We start from the raw sequence: 16,701 nt of genomic DNA on the forward strand, positions 1-16,701 counted from the left end.
CTGAAAGAGAACACAAACAGGATATTAGCAAACTATGTCAGCAATATATAGCACACATGCTATACATGATACTCAACTGTAGTGATATACTACTACTCCCATATGTAGCACGTGTGTGCCTCTTGGTGGATACACATGTAAATGGCCAGATATCAGTGCTCAGCCAACACCTGTGCAACAATACCTGCCACATTCCATACAACATAGTACCAAGCCCCATCGGTCAGCACACTGAGACAGGCCCAATGCACAACCTCACTCTGGGGGTTCATACCAAGGTACTGTATGTGGAATGCCATCCACTATTGTGATCTGGACACAAATTAATCGGCCTGGATATACATATCCCACCACCACCACCAGCACAGTAGACTACTTTGATATATATGTGTATAGACAGATTTTCACTTGTTAGGACTGACATGGTATCCATGCAGCCCACTGGGCCACTGGAAGCCACAACCCACAATTCTGACCCCTTTGCGAATGCTTCCCACGGACATCCCAAAGAATGCATGGAACATGCACACACATTTCTAACCCAGACCCTATGCACAAAGGTTAAGCATCCTGTCTGGTGGACCCCAGCCAAAGGCAAATTGTATAATGATAGAAGGAGGCTACTGCAGGACAGAGCAGATTCACATAAAGGGAAGGCATCTGTGGTCAGCACTGGTAATAAGCTACGGTCTCTCATAACAACATCCACGGCCAACTCTGAGAGGGAAATGGCCACGGACACTATAGATAACCACAAGGCCTTCTTCAGTTATGTTAGACATATGGACCAAAAGCCTCAGATATGCTCTGAGTTACTACACACCTACTTAACATTCACTGAACCCACAGATATTGTCAACATTCTGGCAGACAGGTTCAGTGCAAATATCCCTCCTCTCTCTCCCCCACACTTAGAAATACTTATCACAGCTGAATGTAACCTCCCTATCATCTCAGATGTCCAGGTGAGGGCCGCCCTCAGCAAAGCAGAACACACAGCATCAATGTGACCTGCTGGTATCCCTGGATGTGTGTTACGTGAACTCCAAGAGGAGATACAACCGCATATAAGACTGATATTTAACCTTGGCCGTACTACGGGATATGTATCTGAATACTGGCATACAGCAACAGTGGTCCCACTCCACTAAGGAGGCACCTCTACTGACCCTGGGAACTACCTTCCCATAAGCTTAACCAGCCTGGTCTGCAAAGCTATGGAATGATTCATTATGGGACGCATATACAGCGATATTGGGTACCTGCAGACACTTGATCCCACCCAGTTTGCCTTTGTGATGGGCTGATCCTGCCTTTTGAACCTGGTTGACCTTTTCAAAACAGTCACTACAGCCATTGATGAGGGCAAAGCAGTCCATACAGCCTACCTGGACTTGTCTAAGGCCTTCAGCACAGTACTCCACTCAGGCATCATAGACAAGCTCATCAGCTTACATGTTACTACATATGTAACATGATGGGTTGCACACTGGTTGAACTACAGAATCCATAATATCAATATTGCGGGAGCCATGTCAGACTCAAAGCCAGTCACATGTGGTATCCCACAGGGCTCTGTCCTAGGACCCCTCTTGTTTGGCATTTACTTCTCAGATGTGAAAGCAAACATGTGTGGGTTGTGGATGACAAAGTTCCCAGATGACTGCGAACTAAGCGCCATAGGCGTTACACCAGCTGACACACACATCCTACAGACAGGCCTCACTGAAACGGACAACTGGTGCCAGAATCATGGCCTAACACTGAATAACATGTAATGTATAGTCATCCCCTTTGGGTGAAACTACGTGCACACAACTTATCACATAGACATACCTATAGATACGGACCAATGACACATATGGAGGGTTCACAGTATGTAGACTATTAACTTGTTACTTTACATTACCTGTGTTTGTCACAGCTGGTTGCATTACCGTTACTATAGCATCCTGCTGCTGCTAGCCCAGCTTGATACTGACACTGATGACAGCTTAAACTTAGTGTGTCTAACATGTGTTTTTGTTTGTGTTCTTATTTTCTTTTTTTCTTTTTTTTTCTTTCTCTCTCTCTCTCTGCCTCCAGACGGTGCAATGAAAGTATTGCATGTGTGGAGTGGGAGTACAGGATGCTTTTGTAGGTATCTGCATAAGTCCATGTGATGGCCTCTGCACCTATTGTAAGCCAGCATTTGCTAAATGCATGCAGCCAGTTGTGTACTGATTGCAGTTCTCACTGTGATTTCAGGACAGTGCTGCAAAAGGGTATGTGAGATAGGCGTTGCCCTTTCAGATTGTAAGGGTGGGGACCATGCTAGTATGCTGTGGACACTGTTCTGTGAGTGTAAAGGTTAGTATCTCTCTCATGATTCAGGCTGTGTTGTAGATTCACATTTCTCCATTCATCTCTCCTGTTTCCTGTACTAAGTGTGTATGTGCACTGACACCTACAACTATATATATATAAAGATACATGTATATACACCCCTATATATATATATATATATATATATATATATATATATATATATATATATATATATATATATATATATATATATATATATATATATGTATATAAATATATGTATATATATATATATATATACATATATATATATATATATATATATATATATATATATGTATATGTATATATATATATGTATATATGTATATATATATATATATATATATATATATATATATATATATATTTGTGTGTGTGTGTGTGTGTATATATATATATATATATATATAATAAATAAATATGTATATATATATATAAATATGTGTATATATATTATATATATATATATATATATATATATATATATATATATATATATATATATATATATATATATATATATATATATATATATATATATATATATAGATATATATATACTCATAACGTAGTGGAGTCATACCTCAGCACTATACCTCTTGACCTCTTTCTGCAACAATTCTGGCCAATGGCTGTGAAAATGGGGGGACAATGGGCCAAAACTAGGGATATAATGTAAATATTGCTGTTATAAATGCAGAATGTTGTTAGAGTAACAGGGTAAGTTTCAGCATACATGTTCTGAAGGGTGCGAGTTCAGAAAATAAAATGTATGTCAACACTTATTGACAGGAATCCTGACATCATCACACTGATGTACCAGATAAATACAATTAATGAATGTGTGGAACAGACCAGAAATATGAGCAATAAATGTGGATATTCTGATACAATCTGGCCAGCTGAGAGGTATGCTCAGAACCCCTTGGTACAACGAATCTGGACCAAGCCTGCCAAAGTGGAGAGTCCCTATGTCTGGAACATTCTCTCCCAGATTGTCGGGCTGTCTCCACAGTGTTTGTTGTAAGAGGTATTGCCAACTACCCTCTGTGATGCTGTTTGTCACACACCTCCATGAAGTCCTCCTCAAAGGCAAGGTAAAGGGCCAGCCCCCACATGAAGTACTCAGTTATAGGAGTGTTTCCATGCAATTGACTATTGTAATGATATCACAGCTGTTCTACATGCAATTAGCAAGTGGGGGAAGCTGCTGCCTATGGAAAACAGCTGTAGATCCTACATCCTAGAGAAAGAGAGAGAGATGGTGAGAGAGAAAACAGGCAGAAAAAACAAACAGCAAATTGGATATGACAACCTACACTTGAAAAAAAAAACAGGTATGTCAAACAAGTATGCATGTAGTGAACTGCAGTAGGGGGTATGTAATAATGGGAAATAGTAAGTTTAACAAGACTTGCTGTACTGATATGTTGCTGATCAGAACATATGGCCACAGCATCTGTGTCTGTCTGCAGTGACATAGAATACAGCTCAGGCCCCTAAGTCACCCCAAGAAAGGATGGCTCACATATGACTACTACTACTGGAGTGTGTGTTGAACAATACTGACTGTGACACTGCTAGGCCAGCTACTTCCACAGGTATATTATCTGGGCCAATAGCCTTTCCATTCTTAAACCTCTTCAACGCTATTCTTACTTCCCCCTTGATACTCTGTTGCACTTCCTGATTCACCATACCCACATCATCCAACCGTCTGTCTCTCTCTCTCTCTCTCTCTCTCTCTCATTCTCCTCATTCAGCAGCCCATCAAAGTACTGTTTCCATCTGCTCTACACACTCTCCTTGTTTGTGAATATGTGTCCACAATTACCCTTTATTTATCCTTTATCACCCTTATTTGCTGAACATCCTTCCTAGCTACGTGCCTCTGTCTACCCAATTGGTACAGGTCTTATCCTCCATCCTTGGTGTCCAAACCTACATACAACCCTTCAGATGCCCCATTCTTAGCCGTTGCCACCACTCTCTTTACCATGCACCCCATCTCCCTATACTCCTGTCTACTTTCTTCATCTGCCTGACAATCCCACTTATCCTTCACCAACCTCTTTCTCTGTATACTCCCATGTACCTCCTCATTCCACCACCAGATCTCCTTGTCCTCCTTCCTCTGTCCAGATGGCACACCAAGCCTCATTCTACTCATCTCCATTACTAGCTTGGATGTAGTTACCCAGATATTTGGTAACTCTTCACTGCCACCCATTGCTTATTGTAACTCTTCCCTGAACCAACCTCGCAATCACCCTTTTACAGTATCTACCATTTGCTTTATGGTGCTCCCTCACACTCCTCCCCCTCTTCTTGATCACTGTCATTTCACAGACCAACAGTCCATGCTGCCTAACTAAACTTTCCACTGTCACCACTTTACAGTTGCCATTCCTCTTCAAACAGGCCCACCTGCATAGGAGATAATCCACCTGTGTGCATCTCCCTCCACTCTTGTATGTCACCCTATGCCCCTTGATCTTGTAAATATACATATTCACCACAGCCATGACCAACCTCTTTTGCAAACTCCACCATCATCACACTTTCTGCATTCCTTGGCTTAACACCATACCTACCCATAACTTATGCAACCCCTCTGTCCCCTTCACCACCTTGCACATTAAAATCTTCTGCAATCACCAGTCTCTTACCCTTGGGTATACTTATCACCAATTCATCCAGCCACTCCAAAGTAGTCCTGTCTCACCCATCACACATGCAACTAGCGAAGCATATGCACTAACAGCTGTCATAATTACACCCATCAATACCCAGCCTCATAAACATCATTCTACCCAACATTCTTATCACCTCCAAAAACACCCTTGGCATAATGTTCCTTCATGTTAACCCCTACACCATGTCCACCCCCATACACACCATCATAGAACTGTTTGTACCTGACTCTGATACACACAGCCATATCCCCCCTTCCATCTGGTCTCTGGCACACACAATATATCCACCTTTCCTCTGTCCATCATATCAGTTCGCGCTGTCCCCATACCAGTCATGCTTGAAACATTAAAAGGTTCTACTCTCACTACCACATTCCTAGCCTTTCTTCCCTCTGCCTGCCATACCAGTGGCGGACATCCTGCAGGGTATGTCTGTGAATGCAAAGGCTACTGTACTATTAAATGTCATATGTATATTACATCAATATGAAGAAAGTGTCACTAATCTTGGCCCACAGCCCACCATGTATGTGCGGCGTCCTCCAGATGTCCTGCCCTAACAGCTTGCCAGGAATGACTGGGTAGAATGAATGTAATTACAGTGTGCCATACTGATATAGAACAGAAATGTTTAGCAGGTATTACCTGTGCATCTATATGTATGGGTAAGTTACCTGGCTGCCTCATAAGAACTGACATAGGATGCAAAACATCAGGTAAATAAACTGTACATGTTGTACATGTGTGTAACTTTAGTTTCTGTGCATCCAAGAGAGTTACACTTCTACAGCTACTGGTTGTGGCATTGCCCTGACACAGACATGGGTACTAGAATAAGCATGAGTATCACATTGAAATTGTAGAGGTGGCCAACTGTGTTATAACCTTGTGTCCATGCCTACTACAAATAGATATATGACCACCCACATAGTTGTTTGGCCTCAGCAATACCTTACTTGTAAAACCTGTCTCCGCCAAAGTAGATTAAACCCCTTTGCTGAACAGCAGCAATGCACAAAGCACATAATGAGATACTATATTGGCTGTACAGGGTAAAGTAGGAGCAGGCACCAACTGGGCAGCATGTTAGCCTTTGTCTGAATGAGCATATTAGGTCACAGGTGGATTACTGTAAGGCTAACTATGAGTACAAATTATACTCATCCACTAAGGGCAATCATAAGGCCATCTTCACATATATCTGCAGTCTCAGAGGCAACAACCCAACCCACCCCACCCTGTAATGGTGATCAATTACAGCACATACACACATACCATAGCTACAGCCAACCTGCTGCAGACAGGTTTAGGGCAAACATCACCCCCCTGGCTCACCATCAGTATAGGTGGATATGTAGAGCACATGCATCCCACCCCTCATCATCATGGATCAGGTGCAAACTGCCTAATCAAAGTTAACAAAAGCAAGTCCTCTTGGGGCCTGATAACATTCTTATCTGCATCCTACATTAACCCAGGCAAAGCCTGAGAACCACGGACATCCCATCTGCAAGGAACATGACCACTGTCATCCCTCTACACAGATGTGAATGATGAATGGTGGTTTATGCAATGTACTGGCCCTCACTGGGGGGAACATGACACATCAGGACTAGGAGTACAATGCATGTTCATACAGTGCTGCTAGGTACAGGGGTATGGGTCTATATTAGAACATCGAAGTTTCAAAACTTCGAATGTTCTAATATCGAACCCTATTCAGCGAAAGCTGAAAATATCGAAGCAACAGAAAACCAAATTTTTTCCTAGGGAAAGAATTTGGTTGTCCGTTTCTGTTGCTTCGGTATTTTTAGCACTGTGATGGAAAGTTACAGGTCAGGTTCAGGTAAGTGTGTGATTAAGTGCGGGTTAGGTTAGTTAGGGTCAGGTTGCGGGTTAGGTATGTGTGCAATTGTGTGGACATGAGGGTTAGGGTGGGTTAGGTGAGTTAGAGTTAGGGCGCGGGTTAGGTATGTGTGCGATTGTGTGGACTTGAGGGTTAGGACGGGTTAGGTGAGTTAGGGTTAGGGCGTAGGTCAGGTAAGTGTGCGATTGTGTGGACATGAGGGTTAGGGCGGGGTAGGTGAGTTAGGGTTAGGTCGTGGGTGAGGTGAGTGTGTGATAGTGATGGAACTTAGGGTTAGGGTTTGGGTTAAGGCAAGTGGATAGTTAGTGGTGTGTGTATAGTTTAGTGTAGGGTTAGGTGTAAGATTTGAGGTGTATGTGTGTGTGGATTGCTGTTTGTTTGGTGTGCTTGTGTTGTGTGTATGTGTTTTGGAACAGCAAATTTTTTCCCTAGGAAAACATTTGCTGTTCTATATGTTCGATGTTTTCAGCTTTCGCTGAATAGAGTTCGATATTAGAACATTCAAAGTTTTGAAACTTCGATGTTCTAATATAAACCCCAGGGGTATGATGTGTTTGTAAGTGGTAGCTCACAAACAAAGGCAAAAAACAAGCTGAGTAACATAAGTCACCACACCACAAATCAGGCAGTTTGAACCGTTTATTTGTTTTTCTTTCTTTTTTTTTTTTTAAGGTGACAAAGGAGCTACTTGCCAACCTTGGGGTAGCCCCCACACAACCTCAAACATGCGAAACAGCAGTCATGAAGGTGGGTGGCACCCAGACAACAGGCAAGAGGCATCCAGGTAAGGCCAAAGTGCACATCAATGTAATGAGGTAGCATTTAAATTGTTTTCTATAGAGTCTCTAGATGGATATGTCAGTGCAAAATGGATTAGTGGGTGGTGTTTAGTAATGCACACAAGTACACATCTATGGTGAAGGACAGCAAATTGTGTAATATCATAGTGTGTACTGTACCTGTGCAGAAACATAGCATTCATCTTGTACCAAGGCCTAATGTGAATCTGCTGATAATACATCTCCCTCACAACTACATGGGTCCCTCTGGTCTGCAAATGGGACAGCAGATTGAAGCCGGTAAGTATGTGATTTTCCTGTTCTGGCTTGGCTCACCGGTACCCCAGGCATGCTAAAGTTAATGCATGTGACCATGCACACAACTGTTACATTCAGCCATCTGGCAATATCTGCATGTTCACCTGTGGTGGTGGTTACTGTATTGCATCACTGTGGTCATCACAGGGGCCTATTTGCAGGAGATGTCACGTATCTGTAGCATACCTCACAACCTGTCATTGCAGAACATCTGGACAAAGACTGACAGAATTGGGGGAACAAAGGCCCAAAACTAGGGTCATATTGTATAAATTAGTGGTATACAGTGTGTATAAATGGTGTGCATACCTGTTAGAATGCCAAGTATTTGTGATATACAAAAATGAGAGCAGAATAGACAATTTCAAAATAATGCCAACCTTTCATGTGACTTATAACTTGTACAATTCAATTGTAAATCAAACAAATCTGTTAGGGGAACAATGATAACACATAACAAAAGTACAACAAACTAGATGCATATCTGTGCACAGGCTGAAGCTACTACTGTCTTGAGGTAGCTTTCGATATAACTACAGCAGTGCATCTTATCTGGTACACACCTGCCATCAATTACAGAGACTCTTTGATTAACAGCAAATATCGGTCAGCTGTCCTACCAGGATTATCCTAACATATACCCAGTTGCCTGCTACGGCAACAGCCATGGTTCACATAGAGCTGACAAAGCTGCTAAGGGACCACATGTTTGAGATCTATCAACCTGGAGAAGGGTACCAAAGCATTTCCACAGCATTGCACTTACCATGGAACACAGTGCAGACAGTCATCAAAAAGTGGTGAAAATATGGGGCTACAGTGACATTGCGAAGGAGTGGACATCCCACCAAAGTCTATGAGAATACAAGACCAAAACTGGCCAGTGAGGCTGCCAGGAGGCCTGCAGCAACAGTGAAGGAGTAGCAGGAATCTCCGGCAAGTACTGGGTTTGTACTACATAACACAACACTCTTCCATGGTCTCCATATGTCCTGCCTATAGGGTAGGGTTGGAAGATGTTAGAAGTTCCTCACACAAAACAATATCCAGGCCTGGAGAAAGTCTGAAAAGAATACATCAGATCTCTAAAAAGCAAGTGGTAAAATGTGTTATGGTAATATGGGACCACAGTTGTACTCTTTGGCCACAAGTCTGACAGGTGTGTTTGGCACAATAACATCACTGCACAGCACCATAACAACAACACCCACATGGTGAAGCATTGTGATGGCAGAGTCCTGCTTTGGGGTTGCTGTTTACAAGCTGGAACTGGGGCTGTAGCCAAGTTGGAGGGGGTTATAAACAGTTCCAAACATCAGTCCCTTGTGGATCCAATCCTTCTGGTGTCTGCCACATAGCTGTGGATGGTGAGGAATTCCACCTTTCCACATAACAATGGCCCAGACCATACATCCAAATCAACAAAAGGATGGCTTCACCAGAACACATGCAATGTTCTGCACTGGTCCAGCCAGACCCCACACCTACATCCAATAGGATATATGCATGGTGACCTGAAGAGGGCAGTGCACAGGGATTCCCTTGCAATTTGACATAGTTGGAGGTGTTTTGCAAGGGGGTGTGCAAACATTGGCAAGTCAAGATGTGCCATGCTGATAGACACCTTCCCAAGAGGACTGCATGCTGTGATTAAATCAAAAGGTGCCTTAACAGAATATTACTTTAAGGGTGTGCACACTCATGCAACCAGCCTATTGTACCTGTTTCCATTACCAGATCTTACCTGTAACTGATGTGTATGTTCTTCAGTTGGATTGCACAGGTTATATGTCATATGAAATGGTAGCAATGTTATGACCTGATTTCTGTGGTCTCATGTGATATATCACAAAAACCTGGCATGTTAACAGGTGTGTGTACACTTACTATATCCACTGTATGCTTGGAAAGTTGCTTGAGTAACTGGCTTTGTTTTAAAATACATGTACTGCAGGTTATGCAGTCTGCTTCTCCAATTAGAACATTACTTAGTGGCACCAATCCACAGGTCAACCCAGTAATGTATCAGACTAACACAGGAGTTATGAGGAACAGACCAAACATATGAGCCACACATGCAGACATTCAGCAAAATCCTGTACAGGTGGGAGGTATGTTCTGTAGGAGTTGCCACAGTGCTATTCAGGTGAACAGCATTAATTTACATGGGTACAGTATGTGCTAGGTGAAGGGCCATCACCTACTAACACCACTCACGTATCCCAGAGGAAGTAATGGTAATTGGAAAAGTCTGCACTGCATGATGCTGAGGGTCTGTCCAGAGTGTGTATGTTATTGTCTAACTGTGTGTCATGAATGCCCCCAGTCAGCTAATGTGAGGTCTGTGTAATGCCTTTGAGGCACCTCACGTGTGTGTGTGTGTGTGTGTGTGTGTGTGTGTGTGTGTGTGTGTGTGTGTGTGTGTGTGTGGGTGTGTGTACCAGCAAACCTTATAGTGCTGGAAGTAATTTACATATGTTGTATTTCCCTCACAGGTGGACATGGTGGCCTCAGTCCCTCCCACTCTGATTCTGATGTCAGTGTCTCTGCAGACTCTGCCCATGATGATTCTTATATTGAGGCACAGGTGGGGGTTGTCAGGGGCTGAATCTGTGTCATCGGTTGGCATCCCACTATTGTCAACCCCATCCCCAAGCACAGTCACAATGCTCACACATACCCCATCATCAGTGGCCAGAGATAATGGACAGTTGGGTGGTGGCATGGAACAGGCTACTGTGGTGACTATGGCAAGTGAGGGTGCAGGCACTGGCCATAGCCAGAGTGCTGGTGAGGTCCCACACAGGCAGATGGGCAGAGGTGCTCAGAGGAGGATTACAGCCCATCATGCCCCTGTTGTAAGTGCCACAGCAGCAGTCACCAGATGCATGTTTCGGGCCGTCATGGAGGCACAGCCATGTAATGAACATAACACCAGACATACACATGGTCATGGATGAGCACATCCCTGGTGTCCGTGGCAATATTTGTGAACTCACTGCAGCCATTCATGAGCGTACTGAGGTCATGGATAGATGGTGGGGGGAGACCTTGGCACTCCTTAACCATGGAATATCTGTGCTTGAGCGTTTGGTGGATGATGGCCAGCAGCCACATGGATTTTAGGCAGCACCATAATCAGCTGAGGGTCTACATGGGCATGCACTATCACGTTTATGAACTAGCAATACCACCAACACTACTGAAGGTGGTGTGCTGTCCATGCCATGATGCAGCAGGCCATGGGCACATGATCCTGACCAGTCCCAACAGGAATGCAGATCCAGCAGCCAGCAGTCACCATCGGGGAGTAGTACTGCATCTGGACTCGGTCCTGGTGGTGCTGGTGATACCCTTGACTGGCCCAGTTCCCATGTCCATGGCTAGAGATGGTGAACTGTACACCCTGCCATGTATGGCCCACAGCTGTCCAAAATACCCCTGTGTAGGGTGCCCACATGGCATGACTGTGTGCATACAAACACGCACACATCATCATCAGAAGTCACCTCCGCACACACACACACACACACACACACACACACACACACACACACACACACACACACCCCACCCCTGCACAGCCCATTTAATGAACACCCCCCAAACACACACACATGATGTCAACCATATGGCCCAGCCTAGGTTTCTGGCAAACCCACACAACACCCTGTGCATATGATAATACCTGTGCCACATCCCTGCTATCCATACCATTGATGCAATGACATGCTAATATGGGTCCGTTGCACAGGGTGACTTTAGTAGATTGTAGCTATTTAATGTTGTGTAAGGTGCTGTCATCTAGCATTTGTAATGGGTACACATCAGAGTGTGTGTGTAAATTGTCAGCCATGATGCATTATTGGTGTTAGTAACACTGAGTGAATGTGTTCTCACATGCTGTATTCTGTTTGTGTTCCAGGTGTCTGTGTGTCAGCAGGATGTGGTCCTGCAGACATCACCAGTGAGTGGTATAGTAGTGCTGTAACACATCGACCATGTCATTGCAGGTACAGCTGTATCTGCACACATTTCCCAAGTCTGTGTAACAGTTCTCGCATGTGCCTCACAACTTAAAGGGCTGAGGGGTTGTATATAAGTCTATGGTGGTTGACATCAGCTCTAGTAGAGTGGACAATGGTAAGTGTGGTGGGTGGAGCACACCTCAGATTGCTAATGCCCTCAACCCCAGAGGATGTTGTGTCAACCAAACACACAGAGAATACTGTTCACACACACACACACACACACACACACACACACACACACACACACACACACACACACACACACACACACACATGCATGCACAGGATCACAGTTGCCAGTGTTGTGTTTAGAACCCCTACCCATCTAGTTGTGGTACCACACTATTATGCGGTTATTGCAGGTGGGACAGAACTACTAGTGTGATGAGTGTTACAAGGTACCTGTAAGGTGAATAACATCACATGGCCTTGTGAGATATGGCAATGGTGGGTGTACTGGGTGTGAGAGTACTCATAATAGTGTCACACAATAATATACACACACACACACACACACACACACACACACACACACACACACACACACACACACACACACACACACACACACACACACACACTTGCCAGGACTCATATCAGAACCCCTAGGTATGTGGCTGTTGGTATTATAGTGTTATGCAGTTACCACACACACCACAAAGCTTATAGGTTGGGGAGTGTCCCAGGGTACCTATACAGTGAATAACATCTACATCACTTGTAAGGTATGGCAATGGTAGTTGTACTGGGTGAGATGGGGAACCAACTACTTTCACCCACGTGTTTACACACTCACAGACACTTTTATACACACTAATGCACACACACACATTTGACAGTATTGAGATCCATAGGTCCAAAGATTCATAGGTGTGTACTTGGCGAATGGTCATGGAGGCTTTATAAGGCTAGCCCATGGGAATACACTGGCATCATGCCACTTGACGATACTCCCCAGTGTGTCTACTGATTATAGTCACTGGTGTGATTCCCCAAGGTGGGTATTCTATTTCCCATCCACTCCTCCAGATTTCTCTTGAAGAGGGACAGTGATGTGCTCTGCTTGACATGTATGTGACATCCATTTCATAGAGTGGCCAGTCTCTGGGTTGTGAACCTGTCCCTCCAGCATGTCCTGTCGATTGTGAGGATGGGTTGACATATCTGGGGTATGTTGTGTGGACAGATTGGTTTATTCGGATGTAGCATTCCTAACAGGGTTGGGTCAGACATGGCTGTGTATCTCAGGCAGAGATCACACCTAAGTAGCCCATATGAGACAGAGATTCATTGGAGTTGGAGTCTGTCCATATGGGGCAAGTGTGTAGTACCTAAGATCCTCTTTGTGAGGTACATTTGCACCTTCTCCTGTTGTTGCAGGTGTCCAGTAGAGTACATGACAAATGGGCCAGAGTACACATTGATTGGCCTGCTGAGGGGAGAGTACAGGGAAACACTGTCCTTTTACTTCCTGGATTCAACACCCTGAGTCAGGAGATGTGACACATGGAAGGACTTCCAGAAGACAGTGGCACTGTGGTGGTCACCATCAAGCTCACTGTCAACCTGTGTTCCCAGTTCCCTTATATCAACATCAGTGTTCAGTGGACTACCATCAATGTATTACTCTATGGGAACCATGTCATACCCAAAGGGGATGGTGGCACATCATCTGACATTGTGCGTATGTCCAGGGTTCTGACAACATTCATAGGTCTCCAGAGAGGCCTTTCTGAAGGATGTCAGCCTCACATAGGTGGGTAATAATAGCACTCACCTTGTAGTTATCTGCAAACATTGTCAGCCAGGGTGCCTTCATGTTGTGCTGGTCCTCAGAGGTGTGGATCCCAAACATGAGGGGATCCAGGTCCATAACCTGTGGGACTCCACTCATGGCTGTTCAGCAGTCTGACATGGAGTCTGCTGCTTTCACACTGTGGGTTTTATCTTTGAGCCAATTTGCAGGCCACCTACTGATGTAGGGGTTGCTGCCTAGCTGAGTGTGTTTGTGTATGATTCCTGAGTGGGAAGTGATATCCAAGGATTAGATGGGCTGCCTATCTTGTTATCTGTTCCGTATTGTCGCATAGTTATTGCACATGGCACAATGCTTATAGGGCTGCAGAGTGTCTATAGGTCCCTCTACAGTGGATGACAACTGTGGGCCTTGTAATGTGGACACTGGGACATGCACTAGGTGGGCAACAGTAAAAAGTAGAAAAACCCATCCCCCAATGGATATGGTTCTCACACAAACACACCAACCCCCCCACAGATAGGATACTGTTCACACACACACACACACACACACACACACACACACACACACACACACACACACACACACACACACACACACACACACACACACTTGCCAGGACTGAGATTAGAACCCCTACTTATCTATTTATTGCTACTACAGTGTTACACAGTTATAGCAAGTGCCACAGAGCTTATTGGGTGAAGGTTGTTCAAAGGTACTTCTAAGGTGAGAAACATCACCAGCCCTTGTAAAGTATGGCAATGGATGATGTACTGGGTGAGAGAGGCCACAAAGTACTTTAAACTACACATACACACACTTACACACATTTGCCAGAACTGGGATTAGAACTCCTATCTAACTAGTTATTTATACTATAGTGTTACACAGTATTCGCACATGCCTCAGAGCTTATAGGGCTGAGGCCTGACGAAAGGGACTTCTAAGGTGTCTGATATCTGTAGGACTGCTAAAGTAGGACAATGGGAAGTGTACTGGGTTTAAATGGACCCAAAATATTTAACTTATAAACACACACCTTCCCCATACACACGCTGAGGACTGATGAAAGGGACTTCTAAGGTGACTGATATCTGCAGGACTGCTAACATAGGGCAATGGGAAGTGTACTGGGTTTGAATTTACCCAAAATGTTTAACTTATTAACACACTTTTACATTTGCCAGACATGAGGTTAGAACTCCTACCTAACTAGTTATTTGTACTGTAATGTTACACAGTTATCACAATTTCCACAGAGCTTATAGGGCTGAGTCCTGATGAAAGGTACTTCTATGGTGACAGACATCTTCAGGACTGCTAAAGTAGGGCAATGGGAAGTGCACTGGCTGGGAAAGGCCTGTTAATTCCTAGATCCTACTGACAATTCTCTAAGTGTATGAGCATGCCTAGTGTGATCTTCTATAGTAAATGTGGGACTCCATTCCAGGGACTGTTATACTCCAGACCAGTTTGTTTTGTACTACAGCCATACCTCTCAACCTTTTGGTACAGGATATCTGGAGATAGCCTACCAAAATGGGGAAACAATGGGCCATACGGTGATTGTGACTATTTCTTTTAGTAGTGTATGGGTTGCTAGGGTTACATGATTTGTTTTAGCAAACATCTGACATATATGATGTTTGACACTGTCATGTAGTGTTTCAGTACCTTGTGACATACCTCCTCAGATCATCACAGTGATTTACCAGAGGAATACAGGATAGATGATGCACACACTAATATTATGGGTCAAATGCTAGGCATTCTTGCACAATCCAGCCTGTTGAGAGGTGTGCCTACAAAAAAGTGACTGCTGGAGCTGTGGAAATGGTCCAGCACCTTAGTGATATATTACAATGGTGGAATCTCTGTGGATTTCTGTTCTGGCATGGTCTGATTTCCAGTCCACGGTTCGGTAATAAAAGTTAGACAGGATCAGGGTGACAGGCAGACTCCAGATAGATTTGTAGGGGATAAGATATGTGGGGTGTGTGTCCTGGGTCAGATATGTTGGCCTATAGCTACCAGTACTTTCCATAGGGGTCTTCTCAAAGGTTGACTGCACTTGGAGGGTCTTGTGTATGTCAGACTGTTTGAGCAGCCTGGAGGTGTATGTGTGTCTCACATATATGTATGTCCCACCTCATTTGGCTTAGCTGGCCACATTTTAGGGTCAGGATGTTGCATAGGATGAGTGATCAGGGAAGAGTGTGTTACTCCCCATGGCTGTGGGTCAAGGTTCTGTGGGTGCAGACATGTCACCATCTTCCAGGGTTAGGACTGCCTGCAAAGAGTGCATTCCCATGTTTAGACTCCTAGCCCTGCCTGTCAACTGTACAGAGTATCACAGAATGTCCAGATTCATGACTCATATATCTGGTTGGTTACCCAAATGAGTGTGGTTTTCAAGGAAAAGTGTTTTGCAAGTCACTCAGGGTTGAAGTCCGATATTACTGACAGTTGACATTGCAGTTTCAGACTTCATACCCTTCAGACATTCCATGCTAATACAATAATTCCATTAACTTTCTAACAATATTAGAGCAGTATTTCAAATATGTCCTTCTCTTTGGATCTTTATCACCCCATTATTCATGGCTTTGTCCAGATTTCTGGTTCTCTGAGGCAGGTTGGTTTGCACCTAGCAGTTAGCAGCATTGCTTTTCTTTGCATTTTGTAGACTGTGTTATGTTGATGTTATGGAAACCATGGCACTCCCTAACAGGGCACTGTGGGTGAGGCATGGGCATTTGGCAGAGGCCTGTAGGCCAGGTGTGACAGATGCAGGCCATCTGTAGCAAGGCAGTGCATTCTGATGATCATATGTTCCCAGGCTGCCAGGCAGTGGACACCCCTGGGATGGCACCAGTAAGCTGACTGGGTGTTACTGACA

This window comes from Protopterus annectens, chromosome 7.part0 (genome assembly GCF_019279795.1).
Source record: "Protopterus annectens isolate FY-2018-M chromosome 7.part0, PAN1.0, whole genome shotgun sequence".
In the NCBI taxonomy this organism is placed as follows: Eukaryota; Metazoa; Chordata; order Ceratodontiformes; family Protopteridae; genus Protopterus; species Protopterus annectens.